Source organism: Drosophila takahashii, chromosome 2R (assembly GCF_030179915.1).
Source record: "Drosophila takahashii strain IR98-3 E-12201 chromosome 2R, DtakHiC1v2, whole genome shotgun sequence".
NCBI classification, from domain to species: Eukaryota; Metazoa; Arthropoda; class Insecta; order Diptera; family Drosophilidae; genus Drosophila; species Drosophila takahashii.
Genome location: NC_091679.1, coordinates 16380360 through 16389864, shown reverse-complemented (window position 1 = coordinate 16389864; position 9505 = coordinate 16380360).

Sequence of the window (9505 nt, the reverse complement as noted above, 5' to 3'; positions counted from 1 at the left end):
ATCTTATAGCTCCCATAGGAACAATAGGGTGAAATCGGTCAAAATGTGACGTTTTTCAGGATATTTCGCGCAAAATATTAGCTATTCCCATGAAACTTTCCAAATCGTATTTTTTTGTGCGTACCTTCATTAGGGTAAACGCGCGTGCCGATCGGGCGTCTATATCCTATAGCTCCCATAGGAACAATAGGGTGAAAAATTTAAAAATTTAATTTTTTCAATTATAAAATATTTTGTTGTTTATTAATTCATGTTGCTAGTCTAGTCAAGTTTTAATTCGTAATATCTGCAAGGGTATTAAAACTTCGGCTTGCCGAAGTTAGCTTTCGTCCTCGTTTCTTAAAAGATTGATCTTTTCAACTAACTAAAAGTAAAATTTTTTGGAATTTTATATGATATCAAATAAAAACACCTCTAAACGATGAAAAAACTAGTGACGATCGCACCTTCAACGTACAAAAGTTCTGATATCAACTTTTGTGACGAAAAATGATTTTGGATGCGACTAAATAAGTACGTTACCTAAAATTTACTCGTTCAATTCAAAATTCAATACTCAGGGAGCGTTAGTAGTTCGAGCTGGCAAAAGTGGCTATTTTCGTATAAAAATAACTTTAAAACGTGACTTTTTACAGTAATGTGTTATACACCAAAATTTAAGGAATCTCAAGGGCTATACAGTTTAAAGTTTTAAAGAAAATCGTTAGAGCCGTTTTTGAGAAAAATGTCCTATAGGATAAATTTATGTCATGCAAAACGAGAACAAGCACTCGTATAATCTCTGACGTAGACCAGCAACAACATACAAAGTCGGCGATATTGTCGCTATCAAACGCACTCAGCTTGGTGGTGGGCTTAAGTTGAAGCCTAAGTACTTGGGTCCCTACCGCGTAACCAACCAACGTGACCAACCCATCTCTAATCAGCTGAAATAAAAAGAGTTTTGGCGAAGGAGCAAAGAAGTATTCAACGATCATTAAGAACGAGAGAAGCGAAGGAGCAAGACGTGCGAATTAACGAGGAACGCGATCAAATTATCAAAAATCGAAGTTGATCCGAGAAAGACGAAGTAGAACGACGTGCGAAATAAAAAAGTTTACGACGACGCGATCTAATTATCAAAACGCAGTTTAAACCGATTTAAGTTCATTTAAATACCTAAAACTAATATCAGAATTACTTATCACTAATTTCATTTCAATAAAACTATCATCTTATTATAATAAAACACAAATAGTGGGACTTCTAATTTAAAAAGGAAAACCAATCCCACAAATATGTTTTTTAATGTTAAGGTTTTTTGCCGTAAACTCGGGTAGTGACCCTGATCAAGAATATATATACTTTATGGGGTCGGAAACGCTTACTTCTAGCTGTTACATACTTTTGCACGAATACAATATACCCTTTTACTCTACGAGTAACGGGTATAAAAAGTTGTCCCTAAAAGGAAAATAACCTGCAATTTAAGACACTATAAATTTCACCATTTTACAAAAAACAAATACATATACAAACAAGAAACAATACCACTAAAAATGGGTTTAAGATAAATCGAACTATATTGAAATATTTTTTGACATTTCCATGCTGTTAAATAAACAATGTTTATCTTAAATGTTTCCCCATATGAGATGTTAGCTCAGTGAGAGAGTGCGCCGTTCACAATTATTATTATTATTATTAATTATTTTTGAATAATTTTTTATCTAATTAATAATTTAAGAAATAATTTTTTTTATACACTTTTATATCAGAGATCGCTTAGACACATGTACTTAACATTGTCTGATGGCGCGACTGGTAAGCTGTCTGCCCTTGAAGCGAGAGCCCCATTACACACTTGGCCAGAAAGTTAATTTTTTGGCCAAAAATCTGTAATTTCTTTCCTAGGACAGTTAGAAGATTGAAGTTCTTGGCATTTTTATACCCTTGCAGAGGGTATTATAATTTTGGTCAGAAGTTTGTAACGCAGTGAAGGAGACGTTTCCGACCCCATAAAGTATATATATTCTTGATCAGGATCAATAGGGGAGTCGATATAGCCATGTCCGTCTGTCCGTCTGTATGTCTGTTTCAATACCGTTTGCGAGCTCAGTTTAAAAGCTAGCGCCTTGAAACTTTCTCAGTCGTCCTAAAACATGTGTACGCAGATCAAGTTTGAAAGCCGACCCGATCGGACGTCTATATCCTATAGCTCCCATAGGAACAATCGGATATAGCTTTCACAAAAATGAAGATATTTCGCTCAGTGTAAGAGCTATTGGCATGAATCTTTCCAAATCGTATTTTTTTGTGCGTACCTTGATCAGGGTAAAAGCGCGTGCCGATCGGACGTCTATATCTTATAGCTCCCATAGGAACAATAGGGTGAAATCGGTCAAAATGTGACGTTTTTCAGGATATTTCGCGCAAAATATTAGCTATTCCCATGAAACTTTCCAAATCGTATTTTTTTGTGCGTACCTTCATTAGGGTAAACGCGCGTGCCGATCGGGCGTCTATATCCTATAGCTCCCATAGGAACAATAGGGTGAAAAATTTAAAAATTTAATTTTTTCAATTATAAAATATTTTGTTGTTTATTAATTCATGTTGCTAGTCTAGTCAAGTTTTAATTCGTAATATCTGCAAGGGTATTAAAACTTCGGCTTGCCGAAGTTAGCTTTCGTCCTCGTTTCTTAAAAGATTGATCTTTTCAACTAACTAAAAGTAAAATTTTTTGGAATTTTATATGATATCAAATAAAAACACCTCTAAACGATGAAAAAACTAGTGACGATCGCACCTTCAACGTACAAAAGTTCTGATATCAACTTTTGTGACGAAAAATGATTTTGGATGCGACTAAATAAGTACGTTACCTAAAATTTACTCGTTCAATTCAAAATTCAATACTCAGGGAGCGTTAGTAGTTCGAGCTGGCAAAAGTGGCTATTTTCGTATAAAAATAACTTTAAAACGTGACTTTTTACAGTAATGTGTTATACACCAAAATTTAAGGAATCTCAAGGGCTATACAGTTTAAAGTTTTAAAGAAAATCGTTAGAGCCGTTTTTGAGAAAAATAAAAAAAAGCTAAAAAAAGTTTTAAAAAATTGTCTTTTGTTCATATCTTTTTAACTATTACATTTACACAAATTATAAAAAAAAAAAAAACGTTTATGGCATTTAAAAATACCTTTCAAACAAGATGCAGCACAAGTCTGTAGCTTTAGTAGTATAGAAGTTACGGTTTTCCGAATTTTAGCTATTTATAGCTGTTTTCCCGCTAAACTAGCGAGTTTTTCCAAAAGTGGTAGAACAAAAGTTTTTTATATCGATGTGATGAACGTCATATCAAATTTTCAAAACTTAAAAAACATGTTTTGGACAAACTGACAAACAAAATTAAATTAAATCAATAGGAACACAAACAAAGCATTGCGAGGGGGCATTTATCCCCACCGGCCCCAACAGCTCAAAATTTCGAAATTTGCACTTTTTCACTTTCACTGCTCTCTCTCCCAAGCCAATTGATTTTCTTAAAGTCTTGGTATGCAATCCTTTAAGTTTTGGTGTATTACTCATTACGATCGGACTATCACAGCAGATTTTCAATTTTGCGGCTATATAATAGTAGTCGCCTTGGCACACTCTCCTGGTGCGCTTCGTCACTACATGGACTGCCGTTCATAATGATAGAAAATTCAAACGAAAGTCGGAAAATTTTACGTTTTTGTCGGGTAATTTTTAAAAAAATGCAGTCAATCCATTTTTATCCACAATAAAGCATGAGATATAGAAAACTAAAAAAATTAATATCACTATTAAATATTATGTCGTTTAAGATTTATGAACCGTCAAAAACTGCAACTTTCGGAGTCTCCCACATCAACATTTATCAAACAATCGATTTAAAAAAATTTCTATTTTTTTCCTTGTTTTCTCTTAAGATTTTTATAATCTAATTATTAAAAAAATTTTTTTTTTAAATATAGTTCCTTTATTTGTTTTATGTTAATTTGACATATTCTGAAGTCATCACAAATAAATAAAAAAAATAGAACATGGGTTGTACTGGACTCGGCATAGTCTCCTCTGGGCTACGCCCTTATTAAATTTTCGAATGGCTAACTGCTTTTGCAATGCTTAAATTTTGACCTTAAAACAAGTCAGTGTGTTAAGTCCAACAATGGACTTAAAACAAGTCTAAGATTCCTTAGGTTCAAAATTAGTCCATATTACCTTACTTTAAGTCCATTTTTAATTTTTTTCATTTTAAGTCCATGTTCTTTTCTGGGTGTAGCTATCATTTAGTCTGTAGTTCACTTCAGACCATACCTCTTCGGGCGTTGATTCAAAATAGTCACGGACCATAAGCCATTAATCTGGCTAGAAAATCTAAAAGGTCAGAATCCAAAACTACTTCGATGGAAAACTATCCTGGCCGCTTGCGACACTAGAATTGAGCCAAACTTGAATATAAACGAAGAAGACCCACAAATAATAACAATCGCTTCACTACCACTAAATCACTGCAATAATTAAATAATATTTCGTACCGGATCAACATCGTCAAAACAAGGAGAAACACCATTTGCCTATAAAACAAGACACATAATAACAGAACCCATGCATACTTTCGACTCCATTACAAACACCCTTCCAACAATACTGATACCGAATAAAACATTTGCAATATGTGCACCAGAAGATATTTTCAAAATAATAGAAGAATCTTATAATAACTATGTCTTCGAAAATGACTTATACAAATTTTCACGCTGCAAAATATGGCTAACCGAAATAGCTAATCCCCATGACCAGGAAATCAAAATTCGTGAATACCACTTTAACACCAATCATAGGGGGATAGATGAAACATATAACCATCTAAAAAGGGACATTTATTTTTCGCATTTAAAAGACATTATCACAAAAATTATAAAAAAGTACGATACCTGCTTGGTGGACCCATAATTTATCAATCCTCAGAGCCAATTGCAAAAGCATGTTCAACAGAGCAAAAGCTACAAATGAGGACACAAACTGGCAAAGCTACAAAAAGGAACTTGCCACATACAAAAAGGCCATCAGGAAGGAGAAGAGAACTGCATGGCAGAACTTCTGCTCGGATATTGAAAAGTCTACAGATGCCGCAAGGCTCAGAAAAATACTTTCTAAGACAGCCGTATCCTACTAGAGAAAGAATAAACCTAAATCTCCTACTATCAGACCGTAATATAAACTGGTCCATACATAGTTTCAAACCATACAAATCGCCGGGACCGGATAACATAACACCGGCACATATTCAGCAAGCAGGACAGCTAGCTATAAACTGGTTGAGAAAAATCTTCCAGACCATTCTTGCGGTAGGAGAGCTACCAACGGCGTGGAGGGAAACGAAAGTCGTCTTCATCCCTAAGGCAGGGAAGGCCACCCATACTACAGCGAAGGATTTTAGACCGATAAGTCTGACATCATTCCTACTAAAGATCTTAAAAAAGACTGATAGGTCTACACATTAGAGACATCATTGACCCGACCCAGATATCAAAGGCGCAACACGCGTACACCAAAGGTAAGTCGACTGAATCGGCACTACACTTGGTAGTAAGCAATATCGAGAAATCACTCAGTATAAAGGAATACACCTTGATAGCCTTCCTCGACATAGAAGGAGCTTTCAACAACGTGCTTCCCACGGCAATAACAGAATCACTCACAGAACTAGGGGTTGAGTCCCCGCTGGTGGGGCTGATCCACAAACTGCTGATAAGCAGACTGGTTACGGCCACACTAGGGACCTCAACCCAGACTAGACTAGTAAACAGAGGCACTCCGCAAGGAGGTGTACTATCACCCCTTTTGTGGAATATCGCGGTAAATAAACTACTGCGGATTCTTGAAGGAGGAGGCTGTAAAATAGTGGCATACGCAGACGATGTCGCTATCATTTTCAGTGGTAAGTATCCACAGACGCTATGCGACCTTATGACAGCAAAGCTAAAGACACTATCAGAATGGACTACAAAAAACGGACTTGGGGTAAATCCCTCAAAAACGGAACTAGTCCTTTTTACAAACAGGTACAAAACCCCGAAACTTAACCCACCAACTCTAAACAACTGTAATCTCTCTTTTAGCGAGCACGCACGATACTTGGGGTTAGTATTAGACAAGCGTCTTAAATGGGGCTTAAACAACCAAGAGAGAACCAAGAAAGCGACCATTGCACTTTACTCTTGTAAAAAAGCAATCGGGCTAAGATGGGGTATGTCCCCAAAAATCGTCAATTGGATATACACAGCGGTAGACCCTATGGTCACGCTAGGATTCTCCAGCATGACGATTCGATACCGGCAAAAACGGATCTAAGCAAAACCCGTGACTACAGTCACACACCCTTCGAAGCTCTGATTCCAGGTAGGGAAGAATGGGATCGAGGCCGACCGGGCTCAATAGACGCAATCTGCTTATATACAGACGGCTCTAAACTAGACGGACACGTAGGTGGAGGCATAAACTCCGAACAATTAGAAATCAGGCAGTCTTTCAGACTTCCTGACCACTGCAGTGTTTTCCAAGCGGAGGTGTATGCTATAAGGGAAGCACTCGTCTGTTTAAGGGACATAAACACCCAAGACAGACACATAAACATATATAGCGATAGCCAAGCGGCTAATCAATCTACTCGACAAATACAAACTCACGAACAATAGCAGACTGTCGCAAATCTCTCCACGAGATGGCTAGTCAGTCTACTGTCAGCCTCATATGGGTTCCGGGTCACCGGGATATCGTAGGCAACTGTATAGCGGACGAGTTAGCTAGGCAAGGCACCACCATACCTCTCCTTTCAGGAAAGGAGAGTGTTGGCATGCCCATGGCTACGTGCAAGCTAATTATCAGAAATCAATTCAGCATTTTAGCCAACACTCATTGGCAAAACACACCACAGTGCCGAATCTCTGACCAGACTTGGCCTGCAATAAACAATAAGAAAACTTCGGAACTACTTCATTTCAGCCGGACGGAATGCGGCATGCTAATTCGAGTACTTACAGGCCACTGGCTCGTTGGCCCACACGCCGGCAGGCTAAAAGTCCCAAAAAATGATTTTTGTAGAAGCTGCAGGGATGAGGAAGAAGAGGAAACGGTGGAACACCTACTCTGTTCTTGCCCAGCCCTATGCACGCTTAGACTAAAACACCTGGGATATCCTTTCCTAAACGATCTGACCGAAATATCGGTGATTAACCTTAAGAACTTAAGCTCTTTTATTAAATCCTCCGGATGGGGGACTTGCTGATCAACCTTAAGGCTAACTCTTAACGGATGGGGGATCCTAAAATAGAGATCTCACGGTATCACAATGGACCCACAGAGGTCTAAGTGTGCTAGGCTGTAATCTGGCAGCCGTCCTAACCTTACCTAACCTACGATACCTGTTTTACCCTCAAGTACGATAGACACCGCCATAGACCACTGATGCAAACTCCAACCGCCCCAGAGGGACCAATGGCGGTCGTCCACATAGATTTATATTTCATTAACAATACTTGTAACCTCACCATTATCGACAAATTCTTCGACCAGGGCGCGAAATTTTCGGGCAGTCTATTCAACGACCTCTTATCCCAATTCCAAATAACACCTCACAAAACATCATTCCAACAATCAACGCCACGCCAGCCGTGGCGGTCATATGCCAGAAATCGAGTATTACTATAAAAGAGTAGATGTCGATTGGCGTCATGTTCACCCAGCCCAAACCATAAGACCTAAAATTCTGGAAAAAATTGGGTCTGAATCGTGTGTTAGAGGAGGTGTGCACTAAGCAAAAAAAAAAAAACAAAAAAATGCGAAATTGCGGGAGTAAAACATGAACCATTCCCACAGTTTTTACCCAAACAAGTTGATATTTTTATTTTAAGCATTATTTGTGGAAATCTTTGAAAGCCCAGAAGATGAGCCCCAACCGACTTCCGGTTGGGGGCACTTAATTATTTTTTCCGCACCGATTATGCGATCGGATCCGTTTTTAATTTAAAGTGTGGTGCTATGCCATACAATCAGTAAGCAATTTTGTTTTTTTTTTTGGACCCACGGTTGATTTGAAATGTTTTTTTGGTAAGATTGCGGGGGCTTATGGGGCCTTTTTGACACCACGTTGTTTTTGTTTTTTGTATGCTTCGGCAGTTCGCAGCACTCACGAACGAATTCCGAACACAGCTCTCACAAAAACAACGTGACCAGAAGCAGAGAGAGGGAGTCATTTGAAGCAAAAGAGAGGCGGCAAATGTTTTTTTTCTGGTTTGGAAACACCTGATCAAAATTTTACTATTTGGAAACCAGAACGAATAATTTAATAGATGCAATTCTTAGTCAAAGTGTAAAGCTAACCCAATAAATGCATAAGGAGTTTTTGTTTTGAATTTAAAAAATTTTTAATGGGCTTTCACATTTAAATGTAAGAAACGCAATGACACACACACACATTGACAAATTGGCATGTATGTGATAAATTAATTAGGATAAAACACCTAATGGATGCAATTCTAAATCAAAATGTGTATGTATCCCGTAAAATATTCAGGAGTTTTAGTTTCTAAGCTCTTCTCTAAAACTGTAAAGAAATGTTTTTCTAATTTCTTTGTTTTTCTAATTCTATTGAGATATGCGTATACACACGTTCAAATGAACATATGCATTTATGTACTTTAAAAACATAAAATGAAATATATGCGTACACAAATAACATTCCAATGTAGAAAAAGGTCGTATTCGCACAACGTTGATAATCTGGAAATTTTACCAGCCAAAACGTACCTAAAAAACTTTTTAAAAAATTGGTTTTAAATTGTGTTAATGGCGAGGGGTAGGTATTTAAGTGTTATTTTTAATATATTCTTTTTTAAGTTTTTAAGGTTTTTGGGCTTTAGATCAGTTTAAATAAGAAAAAGTGAAGTTAAAATAAGTAAGGAAACATTTTTTTCAGGTGAAACTAAAGTTAGGTTAGCTAAGAAGAGGAAAAACTAATGTTAGGGTGGGTTAGGACGAGAAAATAGTGAAAACAGCATTAGAGTGCTAAAAAATAATGCAAAGGGTGAGAATAAAATAAGTGGGGTTAAAGTGAGGTAATATTAGGGTTAACGCGGTGTTAAGGTAAGGTATGTTATGACTAGAAGGATATGCATAAAATGTTAGTGCGCTTTAGGTGGGTTTACTGTTTAGCTAAGGTTAGACCGGATTTTACTCGGATATTAATTTGAATTTGGAAATATGAAAAAATCAGCAATAAATAATCCATCGTTGTTTTATTGCAACTTAAAGTTCTATACCTCTAAAAAACACCCGTTACTTACATCCTTTGAGTTTCCGTATCCGTATTTAGGGAAATATACTTTTAATCCAACTTCCTTCAAAAAAATCGTTCTTTATTCTCTTCTTTCTGATGCTTTCCTCTTCCTTGTTTGATGTGTTTTCTTTAAATCTTTAATTTTCATTTGGAGTAACTT